The following is a 17,330-nucleotide window of genomic DNA, read 5'->3' on the forward strand; positions in this document are numbered from 1 at the left end:
GCAATGAGCTGCCAATCAAATAAGAGGTTGGGAGGGACTTGGTAAAAGTGAAATAAGGTTAGCTGAACTGCATCAGGCTAAGGGGATGAGTAGGAGTTGAGCAGAGCAGCAGAATTGAATTGCTGTGAGAGGAGAGGACAGGGGAATGGGAGGAGGAGGAGGACAGGCTTAACACAGCAGTAGAACTAATCTGCCTGTCAGGGTAAGCAATGGACTGATGTCAGTAACGCAAGTAGTGCCTTGTGAGAAGCTAGTGGGACCATGGAGAAATGCACTGCATATCATGCTTAAGGTTAAACCATACTTTGAATGTGGTATCTCTTTATGCTTTGGTCAAAGGTATTTGATGGCTGGGGACTGAGCTTTTTGACTACCTCAAGTACTTCAGAAGAAATTATTTTTTTTGGTCAGAAAACGAAGAAACAGCTTGATTTTCCAGCCAAGCTAGAGTAGGTTGTGTAGTTAAACTAAAATGTGATGTGCAGCTGCTGCAAAGCAGTTTGATTTGATTTTGGGAGGGAAATGGCTTCTCTTTAATACTTTGTCTACCACCTTTTCCAGCTGCAAATTTAGCTGCTACTTCAGTGGGCAAGCAGTTGTGTTTGCAATTCATTCCATGACATAAACTATTTTAGATCCTTTTGTATAAAATCTACATACTCACAAACTTGACTGATGTAAAATAAATATTTGAACAATGTATGGAATACATGAAAGCATCCTATTGGAGGTTGTGGGGCGGTAAAAAATATCCAGCAGCCTGAATCAGCAGAGGTAATACTGCCTCTGTGCCAAGTAAGCATAACAAACAAGGCACAGAACAAAATAATTAAAAAGTGAAATAATTTTTGATCCTCACAGCATGAGAGCCCAGTATAAGCCAGCCATACTACAGAAACAATGTAGGGTGACCAGATAACAAAGGTGAAAAATCAGGACAGGGGTTGGGGGGTAATTGGCACCTATATAAGACAAAGCCCCAAATACTGGGACTATGCCTATAAAATTGGGACATCTGATCACCCTAAAACAATCTGAAGAAAACATATTCTTAAGTATTTAAATAAAATGCTTTAAAATAATGTTTAAACGGTCGTGGAAAAGACAAATATTGAGTCAGGATGGAAACTAGTTTAAAATCTCAGACACTGGGCTATGGAATCCCATAGAAATTGCAATATGTCTACAGCAGATAACGTAGAACACATAATCTTAATTAAAACTTCCATTTCAAACAGTTTTCTTGTGAAAAGTGGCTCTTACTTGATTAGTACTCTGGATCTTGCACCAAGCTAAAAGGTGCAGGTTTTGAGGTTTTTTCACTGAATGATAACGATAGTAAATTTGAACGAGAGCGAAAATATTAAAAGGATTATATTTACTGAAGGCAAAATGATGCCTTGTGTTGTATGAGGAATAAGGTGGGAGGTAGAGTAGGAGTGAAGGAGCACCTCCCATAGCATCTCTGTACAGTCACGCTTACTGTTTGTGAGCGCTTGGAAAAGGGGCCTAGCTAACATGACTGCCACTGCTCCGCCAAAGTAGCAACATCTCTAAAAGGTCCCAAGGCCCAGTTCAGTTATTCCAGTGTGTAAAGCACATGCTAGCTAGGGATGCATATTGTTCCCAGAAAGTAAGGGGAAATTAAATAATAAAAAAAGAGAGAACTGCAGAGCTTCAAGACAAACTTGTGGTGTACAGAATACTGCAGGACCTGAGAAATCTTGTTTCTCATCTTTTTTTCTCTTCAGAGGGGCAAATTCCTGTGACTCCTCCTAAAGTTTTATAATGCTTAGTATTTATAGTTAGTGTTCAAAGTGTCATCACTGTGGTGTAAATATAAAAGAGCAAGCCTGTAGAGCAGGCGTGGCCAACCTGTGGCTCCGGAGCCACATGCGGCTGTTCAGAAGTTAATATGCAACTCCTTGTATAGGCACCGGCTCCAACTTTCCAATGTGCTGGGGGGGTCTCCCTGGTTCTGCCACAGGCCTTGCCCCCATTCCACCCCTTCCCCTCCCCGAGCCTGCCCTGCCCTCACTCCTTCCCCCTCCCCTCCAGAGCCTCCTGCACGCCACAAAACAGCTAATCAAAACAGCTGATTGGGAGGTGCAGGCAGGGAGAGGTAAGGCGCTGATCGGTGGGGCTACTGGTGGGTGGGAGGCCCTGGGAGTGCGGGGGAGGGGGGAGCTGATGAGGGGCTGCTGATGTATTACTGTGACTCTTTGGCAATGTACGTTGGTAAATTCTGCCTCCTTTGCACCTTGTCCACCCCTGCTGTAGTGTATGGTTGATTTCACAGGTTCTGGTACACAAGGTGTGCAAGTCTGCTACATTTTAAAAATGCAGTTCTACTCTGAAAAGTAGCAATATAAGTATTCAGAGTCATAGCTGCTTATTTTATTTAATATATTTTTAAAACTTGCTATTTCTGCTAGCTCTGAAGAACCAACACAGTTACAGTCGTGTGAGCTGGATTCTGTTGCTTCCTGTATATCAACAGAATTGTTTACTAAGGGTTCTACAAACTCAGTGACAACTACAGGTTGCTCATGTGTCACTGAGGTTAGAATTTGGCTTGCAGAACCTATATTGCTGATAACAATGCATGCAGGGTTGTCAGTTAGAAAAAGAAGCATCTTTTTTCATTTAATTCAAGCACATTTGATCTGAAAATCACTGAGGCATAAACATGGAACTCCTTGATGTCACTCGTGCAGTCCCTTTTTAGTAAAGAACAACTCATTGAAAATGACAATGAAATAAAAGGAATTCTTTAAACTTAAGGATTTTACAATAATTCATCTACCTGTATCTGTGTTCAGTATTGCGGTTATAGTAATCACTATGCTCTGGCATATCAGTTCAAGGGTTGACACTTTGTTTTCAACCACGAGTTCATGATAATATCAAGTCCTGGACCTTAGACTGGTGTAATTTTCATTCCCTGTATTGAAATTAATCCTCTTATATGTGAAGATATTTATTGTATATTAAAGTATTATTAAATTTTCACTGTAATTTGTCAAATTCTCATTTAATATTCATGGCATCACCTTGTAAGGTGAAAAATCAAGTTTATGGATAGTGAAATTGAGATCTATGCAATTTTTAATCAATTTCCATTTCTGTTTCTTCTCAAACATGAAAGGGAAACTGCCCTGAGGCTGATTCCAGAGTGTTATTAACAGTGATGAAATTGGGAGGACAATGATGTCTGACATTGAAGTGTGTTGCGGCAAATTTATCATTATCTGTATCTAAAATGGCATCAGATATACAGAATATATATTCTGGACCTCATAATCTGTCGGAGGGATGTACAGTGTTCATTTTGTTTATCAGGAAAAGCTTTAACTCAATTATTTTATGTCACATGATTCTATAAGTACTGTATGTTCTCTCCTCATACCAGGGACCCCCAAGCTTTTCTGGGAGTCTCCCCTCATCTCTCCCATTCACCCCAACCACTGTGTTCCCAAATGTCATGATTTGTTCCTCTTGCTTGGAAGAGCTAGATAGCTGAGCGTATGTCTACACTGAAATTAGACACCCACAGTTGGTCCATGCCAGCTGACTCAGGCTGGTGGGGCTCAGGCTAAGGGGCTGTTTAACTGCGGTGTAGACATTCAGGCTCGGGCTGCAGCCCATGATCTGAGACCCTCCTATCTCTGTGATCTCCATAACAAAATTGTATCCTTGGTCATGGCAAATCTCATCACTTTTCACTTACAAGAAAATGGTGATATCCTGAGCATCAGGTTGCTGCTTTCCCCAATCTGATAGTGGGGAAACACTTTTCTGGATGGTGGTGGGGAGGAAGAAATGAAAACCCTACAATATATGTAACTAACAAATCTGTTCCCATTCTTCCACACATTCACTTGTTTGGGTGGGGTATCCATGTTTCCCTACCCTTTATATGTTTGTGACTTTAGAGTGTAAACTCTTCAGCAATTGTGTCTCTTCTGTGTTTGTACAGCACCCAGCACAATGGGGCCCCAATCCTTTAGGTGTCTGCATATATAAACACTTACCTCTACTAATACTAAATTCATACATCAATGTTTGATCATCACTAAGAACTGTAGTGTTGATAATCAGCTTTCATGTTTTACAACAGTTAGAATGAGAAACAGCCCCGTAGTGAATACAATACTGAAAAATTAAAAGTATTATGAGCTAGCTATCATTACACAGAATCATGACATTGGATTATATCTTCTCACTTTCCAGAAGCTTCTTGATTCTGTCAAACCAAGTCTTCCCTAACAGTTCACAGCTCCATGTACTTTGCCCCTCTTGTTAATATCCAGTGAGAGTCGGTTCCACCCACTAATCTTTCCAGTAGGTACAATATTAATGTAAATACTTCAAAGCGACAGTTTTTAAAAAATGAACAAAAAATTCACAAGAAATACAAAACAAACAAAATCCTGTTTGTTTTTTTCACAACCCTCCTTAGGGTGGGGAGACAGGATTTTGAGGAGAAAAAGTCAAAGGTGCAGAAGAAGTGGTGAGGGAAAGAGCAAGACTTAATCAAATAAGCGAAGTGGAGTTGTTTAGCGAGGAAGACTACAGAGCATGAGAAGAAATGTGTAGCGAGAAATTTGATGTGGTCCCTGGACTTCCTTTAGATGCATTCAGTGGTAGAGTGGGAATAACACAAGTGAATGCAAGGAGTGAGCTAGGACTGGGAGGTTGAGAGTAGAGGCCCTGAAGTTGATTAAGGTGAAGATTGCAAGTGCAGATGTAGGAGTTCGGGACATTTGAGAGGCTGATGGCTTAGAGGTCATAAAAAGATCATGAGAGGGTGGAGGACTACTGAGGGAAATGCAGTGCTGAAGGAAATGAGATGGTTTTCTGAAAGGGAATTAGGCAAGCAAGAGCACAAATTTGGGTCAAGATCAGACCAAGACTGACTATAATGGTGGATGGGGGAGTCAAATCACAGCTGCAGGTGATGAGATGGTAATGATTCCTAGTGTTTTCTAACTTGGACCAGATTTAAATTGATCCTTAAAGACTCAGGTAATGACATGCAATCTTGTAGGCAATCCACTTGTAAAGCAAAATATTCCTCTTAAACTAAATCCTCTAGATGAGTTTCATCTCAGTTTTTAATGTCATAAAAATAAGATCTGGCTGTAGCAACAGCCATAATTGTTATTTCACAAGATAGGAATTCTTCATTGTATTATGTTAGCTATTTATTTACACTGGAAATGTATACTGATAAAGGCAGCTGTAAAATATTTTATCAACTATAGTGTGAACAACTAAATCTAACAAGTATATACTGTATTAAGACAACACTTATAATAATCTGTTTGCAAATAATATAGATGATTTTTATTGATATTAAATCAGTAAGTACATCAGTAAGTTCCAGAGTTAACTTGGATAATGTAGGTAGTTCTCATAGCCTGAAACAATTTTTGAAAGAAGCTGTAAGGATAGAGGAACCTGTTGAATATGTAACATGGCAGCAGCAGTACACACCAAAAACTGAGCGTAAGAGATGATGTATTTGTGGAGAGCAGATGTGTCAAGTGAAACTTAGTGTTTTTAAAATAGTAGAAAGATATATTGAAACTAAATAATTTGGAACAGTCATGTGACCATTTGAATCCTCTGCACCAGACCTCTAGAGAAATCTCAGTCAATTTAATTAGTAAGTCATTATTCCTCTAGAAGTCTGTCATAAAAATAAAGGGAAGGGTAAAACCCCTTTAAAATCCCTCCTGGCCAGAGGAAAAATCCTCTCACCTGTAAAGGGTTAAGAAGCTAAAGGTAACCTCGCTGGCACCTGACCAAAATGACCAATGAGGAGACAAGATACTTTCAAAAGCTGGGAGGAGGGAGAAAAACAAAGGGTCTGTGTCTGTCTGTGTGATGCTTTTGCCGGAGACAGAACAGGAATGGAGTCTTAGAACTTAGTAAGTAATCTAGCTAGGTATGTGTTATGATTTCTTGAAATGGCTGAGAAAATAGCTGTGCTGAATAGAATGAATATTCCTGTCTGTGTGTCTTTTTTGTAACTTAAGGTTTTGCCTAGAGGGATTCTCTATGTTTTGAATCTAATTACCCTGAAAGGTATTCACCATCCTGATTTTACAGAGGTGATTCTTTTTTTTTACTTCTACTAAAAGTCTTCTTGTAAGGAAACTGAATGCTTTTTCATTGTTCTAAGATCCAAGGGTTTGGGTCTGTGGTCACCTATGCAAATTGGTGAGGATTTTTACCAAACCTTCCCCAGGAAGTGGGGTGCAAGGGTTGGGAGGATTTTGGGGGGAAAGACGTGTCCAAACTCCGTTTTTTCAGGAACCCAGTTAGAGTTTGGTGGTGGCAGTGGTTATTCCAAGGACAAAGGATAAAATTAATTTGTACCTTGGGGAAGTTTTAACCTAAGCTGGTAAAAGTAAGCTTCGGGGGTTTTCATGCAGGTCTGCACATCTGTACCTTAGAGTTCAGAGTGGAGAAGGAACCTTGACAAAGTCGTACAAGATAGAGAATAATACTAGAGCCCTGCTGTTTGGTTTGTCTGAATGTGCAGGATCCTGAAGAGTTTTTTTTATGAGAGTTCCAAGCCATGTCATAGACATATCCGGGAGTGTTTTTGGGAACCCATGACACAAAGTCCTACAATTGGTACAAGTTCACCACATTTGTTTCAATAATCAACAATGTACATATGATTATAATAGGTCTGTTGTGCTGGGGTGTTTCATGAGATCTTTCTAGGGAGAAGCCAGATCTGAGTATGTTTCTTTGGCATGATTGCACTGGGTCATGGAGTCTGTCGCTAAACCGAGGAGCACTTGCTTCTTTATCTAAATGGCTCTAGCTCTGCATATAACAGCTACTTTTTACAGTACATTAATCTTACTATTTTTTTTCACTTTTGGTCAGATAAAGTGAAATACATGTGGGTTTCATTTTCCTGTGAGGTTTTTCGGCTCTGCATTTGCTCTGATTCCAGGGAGCAGAATGAGTGCAGTTCATTTAATTTCAGTCAGCAGCCTAGATTTGAACTGCAAAGAACAGATATTAATTTTTCCCCAGTTGCCTGTTAGTCCCCTTGCTTTGAGATTGTTGTATAAACATACCTCACACAGCTCTAGTGTTTGGCCAAGAAGTAAAACATCAGAATGTAGGTTAAAAGGCAGGACAACGTTTGAACAATGTAAATAAATAAGTAATGGGTTGAATTAGGGGAAACAGTTATAAGTGAGCCTCTTGTACTGGAGAAAAAGGGAAATGGTATTCACTTATGGCCTGATCTGGCTCCCCTTGAATTCTGCCTGTTTAGTCTACCTAGCTCAGTAGTTCTATGCTGTGGCCTCCTATTATATCAGAAAAAAATTCCCTTACCCCTATTCAGGGCCGCCCCTTGCATTTTGCCATAAAGGAAGGCCTCCCAGTAAAAAAAAGCTATGATCCTAGGCTTTTCTCCCAGACTCATTGCCGTAGTACTGAGTGCCTTACAAAATTATATTATTCCAGCAGGTAAACTAAATATAGTCTCACTCTTCAGTGCTCTCCTCCTTTCTCTGCATTGAAAGAGGGTTTTATTTTTATATTTCTCTATTGATAATATTTATTGTAGTAAAATCGTTATGAGAAAACAGTGGTGAAGCTTATAGCTTTTTCCTTTTGTCCAGAAGGCAGTTAAGGTTTACAGCCATTCTCAATTCTTATTAGGAATAGTGTGTAGGCATGGGCCAGTCCCCAAGAAGACTGTTTTCTGCTTTGACAAGTCTCACACTTGCTCTTGATAGACCCACAGAGTGCAAAACATCCACTGACTACAATGGAGCAAAATTGGCCTTTTCATTCATATTCTCTTTAAAGGCTGTATGCAGTCAGCTATTACAAAATGACTCCAAAACACAGGATATGCGTAATAAATAGCAGTAAAACAGGATATTCATAATAAAATAGCAATGTTATCAGGCAAAAACAGAGAATGCTTTGTAGAGAAAGCATAAATGTACTAAATTCGCTGAAAGAAGTATAGAGGCATAGAATGCCACTATAGGGATGAATGAGCTGTCTAGCTGCAAAAGTGGCAAAACTCCACAAAGGATTAGAAACATTGTCAGGTTTAAAAATCAGAAGCTTGAGAACAAAATCCTTATTTTACTGATAACACCTAAGATTATGAAAAATGAAAACCCAAAATTGAAATTTTAATTTACTTTTCACCCCAATTATGCCCCTTGTTTTAGTCAGTTTCACGCTCTGGTTCTCATGCCCTGTCACAATGCAGCAGTATTTCTGTTGCAAAAAAATAGAGGGAAATGCTTGAATAAAATGGAATTTCTTCTTCTTTTTTTATCACACTGAAAACAATCCAATTAGCTTTTTTGTATTTTTGTCCTCGTTGTTTCTACTACCTGGGTGTCCCTCTACACATAGGAGCAGTGGAAACAGAATAGGAAACCAAGCTACCAAGTGGAAACACAGCATGGAGAGAGGAAGAGAAGGCTCTATAAAAATTGAAAGGGGAGTTGTCAAGGGGAAAAGACATAGGAAGCAAGTTATAAATTTTTTTTCTCCTGTTAAGAAATCATGGGCAAGTTGGTCTTGACTCATATGTATGGAATAGATTTTCAAGCCTGGGGGGAGGGAGGGGAAGCTTTTAAAGAAGTCACTTCTTCTGAAGCACTAATGTTCAGGTCTGAGTCAATCTCCTTTTCTTATTTACCTAAAAACAAAGGTGACAAGTCAAATGGGTATGTTATTTTTAAACATTGCTATTATGTTGTCCTAGAAAACTGAAATTTGACTTCCACCACCACAGTATCCATCTCCTTGGTCTGGTGCTTAGAGCAATGCAGTGGGAGTAAGAAGCCTGTGTTTTCATTGGGACTCTACCATTGACGTGCTGCATGACTTTCGGGAAGTTCATCTTCCATTGTGTGACTGAGTTTTCCCAGTTGTAAAATGGAAATCATATCTGCCTTTGGTATAGTGCTTTAAGAGTCTGTGAACATTGCTTCTAGAAGCACAAAGTATTATAAATGTTTCTGTATATGTTCACAGTAAACTATCCCTAGAATTAGGCTCTTAGAATGGCAAACAAGTGACCACTAGGATTGCTACATTAGAGACTTTTGCGTGAATTATCCAATGCAGATCTTCAAACTCAGACATCTGCTTTGCATCCGGAATCTCTTGTAGGTTCTTTTCCTATTCCATTGGCAGAATATTGTCACACAGCAATACTAAGTTTAATATTAGCTGTAATATTAATATATTCAAAATTGGTTGAGCAGGATATACTGATTAAGGAGATGATGCAGCTTATAAGTGAGGGAACTGAAATCCTGATGGGTATTTATAGTCAGATTGCATTTGATGAGCCTCCATAATTTCAGTGCAATAGCAATGATGATTCATGAGTGTCAGCTGCTTAAAAGTAAGGTCTATGGAACATAAATTTACAAAGGAAGAACTCTAGAATTATTCCTATTCCTTATGGAGTTATTTTGTTGCATTTCCAAAAGATCAGTCCTCGCACAATTGTAACCAAATGCTGTAAAATGCCATTGTATGGTACACTTGAGATAATACACAGCTTGGTGCAGTTCATATTAGCTTTCCTACTCGTGGCAGCATTTGATAAATTATACAGTAAATACATCCTCTTGTTCATATTTTTTCCAAACTAAGTTCTACACATACACTGTAAAAACTGATCAAGCTATTTCTCCTTCAGGCTGGGGAAAAAAAAAATCAAATCTATTTGGCCTGAATTTAGATGGTGCAGCAGTGAATAGGAGCTATTCATATAGACTCATAGACATTAAGGTTAGAAGGGACCATTATGATCATCTAGTCTGACCTCCTGCACAATGCAGGCCACAGAATCTCACCCACCCACTCCTGCAATAAACCTCTCACCTATGTCTGAACTATTGAAGTCCTCAAATTATGGTTTAAAGACTTCAAGGTTCAGAGAATCCTCCAGCAAGTGATCTGTGCCCCATGCTGCAGAGGAAGGCGAAAACCCCCCAGGGCCTCTTGCAATCTGCCCTGGAGGAAAATTTCTTCCCGACCCCAAATATGGCGATTAGCTAAATCCTGAACATGTGGGCAAGATTCACCAGCCAGATACCCAGGAAAGAATTCTCTGTAGTAACTCAGATCCCACCCCATCTAACATCCCATCACAGGCCATTGGGAGTAACTACCACTAATAGTTGAAGATCAATTAATTGCCAAATTCATGTTATCCCATCATACCATCTCCTCCTTAAACTTATCAAGCTTAATCTTGAAGCCAGATAGGTCTTTTGTCCCCATTGTTTCCCTTGGAAGGCTGTTCCAGAACTTCACTCCTCTGATGGTTAGAAACCTTCATCTAATTTCAAGTCTAAACTTCCTGATGGCCAGTTTATCTCCATTTGTTCTTGTGTCCACATTGGTACTAAGCTTAAATAATTCGTCTCCCTCTCTGGTATTTATCGCTCCGGTATATTTATAGAGAGCAATCATATCTCCCCTCAGTCTTCTTTTGGTTAGGCTAAACAAGCCAAGCTCCTTGAGTCTTCTTTCATAAGACAGGTTTTCCATTCCTCGGATCATTCTAGTAGCCCTTCTCTGTACCTGTTCCAGTTTGAATTCATCCTTCTTAAACATGGGAGACCAGAACTGCACACAATATTCCAGATGAGGTCTCACCAGTGCCTTGTATAACGGTACTAACATCTCCTTATCTCTACTGGAAATACCTCGCCTGATGCGTCCCAAGACCACATGAGCTTTTTTCATGGCGGTATCACATTGGCGGCTCATAGTCATCCTGTGGTCAACCAATACTCCGAGGTCCTTCTCCTCCTCCATTACTTCCAGTTGATGTGTCCACAGCTTATAACATAAATTCTTGTTATTAATCCCTAAATGTATGACCTTACTCTTCTCACTATTAAATTTCATCCTATTGCTATTACTCCAGTTTACAAGGTCATCCAGATCTTCCTGTGTGATATCCCGGTGTTGCCTTCTCTGAATATTGCCTTCTCTGAATTGGCAATACCTCCCAGCTTCGTGTCATCCGCAAACTTTATTAGCACATTCCCACTTTTTGTGCCGAGGTCAGTAATAAAAAGATTAAATAAGATTGGTCCCAAAACCGATCCCTGAGGAACTGCACTGGTAACCTCCCTCCAGCCTGACAGTTCACCTTTCAGTATGACCTGCTGTAGTCTCCCCTTTAACCAGTTCCTTATCCACCTTTCAATTTTCATATTGATCCCCATCTTTTCCAATTTATTAATTCCCCATGTGGCATCAGATCAAATGCCTTACTGAAATCGAGGTAAATTAGATCCACTGCGTTTCCTTTGACTAAAAAATCTCTTACCTTCTCAAAGAAGGAGATCAGGTTGGTTTGGCATGATCTACCTTTTGTAAAACCATGTTGTATTTTGTCCCATTTACCATTGACCTCAATGTCCTTAACTACTTGCGCCTTCAAAATTTTTTCCAAGACCTTGCATTCTACAGATGTCAAACTAACAGGCCTGTAGTTACCCGGATCACTTTTTTTTTCCTTTCTTAAAAATAGGAACTACGTTAGCAATTCTCCAGTCATACAGTACAACCCCTGAGTTTACAGATTCCTTAAAAATTCTTGCTAATGGACTTGCAATTTCATGTGCCAATTCCTTTAATATTCTTGGATGAAGATTATCTGGGCCCCCCGATTTAGTCCCATTAAGCTGTTTGAGTTTCGCTTCTACCTTGGATATGGTAATATCTACCTCTGTATCCTCATTCCCATTTGTCATGCTACCATTGTCCCTAAGGTCCTCATTAGCCTTATTAAAGACTGAGACAAAGTATTTGTTTAGATATTGGGTCATACCTAGATTATCCTTAACCTCCACTCCATCCTCAGTGTTTAGCGATCCCACTTCTTCTTTCTTTGTTTTCTTCTTATTTATATTGCCCTGGAGGTTTTTCGCCTTACTCTGTAGCATGGGGCACAGGTCACTTGCTGGAGGATTCTCTGCTCCTTGAAGGCTTTAAACCACGATTTGAGGACTTCAATAGCTCAGACATAGGTGAGAGGTTTTTCGCAGGAGTGGGTGGGTGAGATTCTGTGGCCTGCATCGTGCAGGAGGTCAGACTAGATGATCATAATTGTCCCTTCTGACCTTAATATCTATGAATCTATATGGCTACAGAACCTTTTACTATTGGTTTTAATTCCCTCTGCAAGGTCCAACTCTACTTGACTTTTAGCCATTCTCACTTTATCCCTACATGTTCTGACCTCAGTAAGGTAGCTTTCCTTGCTGATCCTTCCCATCTTCCACTCCCGCTATGCTTTCTGCTTTTTCTTAATCACCTCTCTGCGATGCTTGCTCATCCAGCTTGGTCTACAACTCCTGCTTATGAATTTTTCCCCCTTTCTTGGGATGTAGGCTTCCGATAGCTTCTGCAACTTTGGCTTGAATTAATCCCAGGCCTCCTCTGCATTTAGATCCATAAGTTCTTCAGTCCAATTCACTTCCCTAACTAATTTCCTTAATTTTTGAAAGTCACCCCTTTTGAAAGATTTATTTTTGTTTATCCTTCCATTCAGTTTGAACTGAATTAGCTCATGATCACTTGAACCAAGGTTGTCCCCTACAACCATTTCTTCTATGAGATCCTCACTACTCCCCCAAACCAAATCTAAAATGGCATCCCCTCTTGTTGGTTAAGCAACTACTTGATGAAGGAATCCATCAGCTATTGCACCTAGGAAAGTCTGAGCCCTATTATTATTACTAGCACTTGTCCTCCAGTCTATATCTGGGAAGTTAGTCTCCCATGATCACACAATTCCCATTAGTATTTACTTCACTAAAAACATTAGAGGTTTCTGTCCTTATCCAGATTGGATCCCAGCAGTCTATAGCACACCCCAAGCACTATCACAGGGGAGGCTCTAGCAATTTTCTTCCCCAATGTGATTTTTTGCCCAGACGGACTCTGTCTGATCCGTTCCATTGCTTCTTATTTCTTTACATCCTACCTCATCATGGATATACAATGCTACACCACCACCTTTACCTTTATTTCTGTCTTTCCTAAACAGCACATACCCTTCAATACCTGTAGTCCAGTCATGACTACTATTCCATCATGTTTCTGTTATCCCTATAATATCTGGTTTCACTTCCTGCACCAGTAGCTCTAGTTCCTCCATTTTGTTACCTAGGCTCCTCGCATTGGTGTACAAACATCTTAATTTTTGCTGTTTGGCTTTGATCACATTCTTTACCCGATTAGGCATGGCCATTCTACTGCCAGTGTGACCTATTGGACTGGTATCCATACTGCCCCTCCTCCTTATGTCCATTCTCCTACCCACAGCTGTATCCTCTCTTACTTTGTTTTCTTCCATCTCAATGTTAAAATCCAGTGTGGTGCGCAGGCCAAGTTTAGACAAGACACTTTTCCTCTTAGTGTGGTGTGCTGAGCCAACTACAACTTTGAACTTGCCATCACGGACCTCAGAAAATATCCCTATCTTTAACAAGTTTGAATTTATTTTGAAATACATTTTCACTATATACCAGTGAAGTCCCAAAAGATGACAGCAACTGCAAGTTGTTTCCTGTAACTGAACTATTTGGGAGGTATCCATCATGAACGCTGAGTTCTAATCAAACCAGAGCACTGAAGGCACTGGTCATCATTTGAATATAACCTAGTTGAAATATATGGCAGAAACTGAGTCAGGGACTGATGCAGCTGAAGTTAAAGGCATTCGTGGGGAGATGAAGATGAGCACATTTTGTGTCTTGATGAACTTGATCACCACTGCAGTGAAAGATAAACTTGGTCCTTATGTGTGAAAACTTATCTTTTGTGTTGGCAAATTGATGGAGTAAAGACTTCTGGGTCTCTAAAAGTAAAGCTGCAGAGAAATCAGATCTATCTAGATATGTCTGAAGATGCCGTTGAAAATATGGATGCCAGAATCACCAGGCTAAAACCACCACTATTTATGTGGTTTGACTACTTTGAATCTAAACAATGGCCTTCTGATTTAAAAAAAAAAAAAAAAAAAAAGCATCAGCCCATTATAGCACTAAACAAATTGACCATTTTCTAGACCATTTTACCCAGGTATTGCACGAGGACCAGGAAACAAAACATGGACAGAGTCACGGTGTGCTCCTAACACCAGCAACTGGAAGCACTAGTGGAGGAGTAGACTAGTGCTGTTCAATATAATCAAATCTATATTAAAACAGATGGACATTATCCATAATATTATTTAGGTAGCCAAAATAAAATATTTCATAGTGGCAGCTCTGACTTGCATTCTCAGACAGGTGGTGGTAGGGGCATTTTATGTTATATACTAAAGCAAGGACAAAACAAAACTTATTACTAAATGGGTGTCAGGCACACTGAAAAGAAGAGAATACAAATAAGACCTAGGCACAGTACCCTAAAGGGAGAAAGCAGAATTTTAGAAAAATGCTTCCAGACAATCTCAGCAGCAACAATATTTTATTTAAATTTAGTTAAGAGCATGAAACCACAGCTTCAGGATTGGGACAGCCATATTTTCGTCTTGGACTACCACATTTGAAGTTTTAGCTGGTTAGGGACCAGTGATCAGAATGTATATTCTCATTGAGTCTGAGACCCATTAATTTCATCAGGCTTATTCAATATAAATTGGTTGTAGAATCAACACCTTATTGTCTGTCCATTGGATCGCTGTTAATTTTTACATTTAATTTAAAAATGTAACAAATTTTTTAAAAGTACATTTCACTTAGTTATAATGAATTTGTTTTTGCGCTGAAAGGCCTGTAATGTGGGCCATTGCTACCATCCACTAGTGATGTGTTGCAGTTTTGCAAATGGAAATACAATTTAGAATTAAGCTCTGTTCCTTGCACTAGAAGCAATAGTTTAGAATTCTGAAAAGTTCAGCCTCAGAGAATAAGGAGAACTTGTGAATGAACTCTTTGAATATTAGGAAGTTACATTTGGTCTTCCTAGGTTGGGGGCAGGAGAGCAAGGGGAACACTTCTAAAGTGGGGAGAGAAAAATGAAAAGGGGAACCCAAGCAGCCTCCCTACACCACATACACAAATGACTGAAATGCTACAGCCACAGATAAAGGCTCTGGCTTATACTGCTAAAAAAGGCACTGATTCTGCCTTCAGTTACACTGGTGTAAATCAGAAGTAACTCCACTGACTTTAGTTGAATTACTTCAGAATTACAGTGGAGCAACTTGAAGGGTAGAATTTGGCCAAAAGTGGGTCACAGTATGGCTGCTTGCGGATCTGAAACATACTTTCTAAATGAATTTAATAACAAGGATGCCACAGTGGTTTCATTAAAATGTCATTTTTCCATGACAACAATTGCAGAGTATGGTTTACTCAGAGCTCATGTTGTGCTTTATAGATCACCTTTAACTAGAGAATATGTAGTTAAGAAGTGCAGTCTGAAGTATGACATTTCTTTGGGAGTAAAGGTTTGCTGAAGTTGAAAGGAATATTCAGAAACAGGAGAAAACATAGTTAATGATCACATGACAAAGTTCTGAACAGAAAACCATTCTTTTGAAACAGTGTTGGTTCCATCTCTAATGTATCCCTCAGTAAAAATGTTTGGACCAAATCTGGCTGAAAACAGGCATGAATTAATAGTTGAAAAGCACAGGCACAAATTTATACAGGAGAGGCAGTGTTAAGTTACACTTATTTTGGAGGGCAGTAAGCCCCATGTATGTATCCACCTATAGAGAGTATTAGTATTCCTGTCTTGAGTAACTTAGGCAGGGAAGAAGGTTTAGCAACTGTACGTGGAAAAGAGGGATCCTTGTGGGAACACAGACAGCACTTCTTGAGCTTTACACTCTATCCCTGAACCACCATTATGTGGTTCCACATGCAGAGAACACAAGGAGGGCCTGCAAACTGCCAGCTTCCAAAGTTTAGAAGGAACCAGGGTCAAAGCACAACAATTACAGAACTGGTGACAGCTTGGAGCACAGCCACCAAATGTGCTGGTACTCAGTCTTGCAGTTTTAAAATAGAGAAGGTCATAAACTCGCACAGTCTGGCTTTCAGACAGTTTTAGGGGTTTCTGAAAGTTAAACAACCATGACCAAAGTTTACGAAGCACATTCCAGCCATGAATCAATATATTCAAGTTTATATCGTAGATGAGGTATACTTCTTGAGTTGTTGCCTAAAAATTTTTGAAAACACCTCAGGGATGTTTTTGGGGTTTTTTTAAATGCCAGTACTAAAAATAGTCTATACGTCATTACTGTGTACCTCATTTATTCAGGACTCTGATTACTCATCTGTTTTACTTTAAATTACATCAGTCATGTTGTGTACATGGCTGAGACTTTATTTAATTCCAGTATCAAAGAGCCTTTCTGCTTGTTTTATTATAAGCATGTATTTTAAGAAAGTTATGGTAGTCAATATGTAGAGTATAACTTTTAGTCATTGTAAAGCAACAGACTTGCCATATTTCTCAAATTATTTTAAGTATGACTTTTTAAACATTAATGAAAAACGTGAATGATTGGCAGCAATGGAAGCCAAAGCCTTCTGTGTGCTCGTGAATTTAGGAGGTGAATGGTAGCTTAGTCTCCAAGCCTATTCAGCCCTTTACCTCTTTGCTAGGATTTAAAAACAAACAAACATGCAAATCATAATTTTCTCTCTTTATATTTGGACATTTGTCCACTTGGAACTGTGCTTCAAAGGTTTCATTTGTGGCACTAGCTGTGCATTTTTCAGTAACTTCTGTGGTACCATCTGTAATCCCTTTTTATTTTGAATCATCCCATAGAGGGGTGATTCAAAAACCAAAGTGGATCTCCTTTCTGAGAAAAATTGTGTAAATTTCCATTTCTGCTGCCATCCTTCTGCAAAGGCAGGATATGCAAGCAAAGAGTGTCCTCCTTATTGGATGAGCCATTGTTCTGTATTCGCCAAAAGAAAAAATAGGCATAGTACAGTGACTGAATTTTATTCTCTTTTAGGCTGAGTCTTGGTCTCATGGTTGTTTTGTTAATTTGGAAAGTTTGAGAAAAATCTCTTTAGCTGTTAGAGTTATTGATGAAGGAAAAAACTAATCTTTCCATTTATAAAGAGAGACTTAATAGCTCAAAAATTGCAGACTTCAAACTTAGAATGTGGCTAGGATAGCTGAGGAATTGGTTGCCTTGCTAAGGCTTAATCTACATTCAAATTTGCACCTGGTTTATTTATTTATATAATTTATTTCAGCAAGTGGGCCATAAAACAAAGTTTTTAGCTATTATAAATGTACAATTG

General features: G+C 39.3%; 1 protein-coding gene across 7 annotated transcripts in view; it reads left to right on the plus strand.

Annotated features, from left to right (window-relative positions):
• CNST (consortin, connexin sorting protein) overlaps nucleotides 1–17,330 on the plus strand; it is a 105,760-nt gene that overhangs the window by 39,087 nt on the left and 49,343 nt on the right. The gene's annotated exons all lie outside the window — the stretch shown is intronic.

The sequence above is a fragment of the Eretmochelys imbricata genome, chromosome 3, assembly GCF_965152235.1.
Source record: "Eretmochelys imbricata isolate rEreImb1 chromosome 3, rEreImb1.hap1, whole genome shotgun sequence".
NCBI classification, from domain to species: domain Eukaryota; kingdom Metazoa; phylum Chordata; order Testudines; family Cheloniidae; genus Eretmochelys; species Eretmochelys imbricata.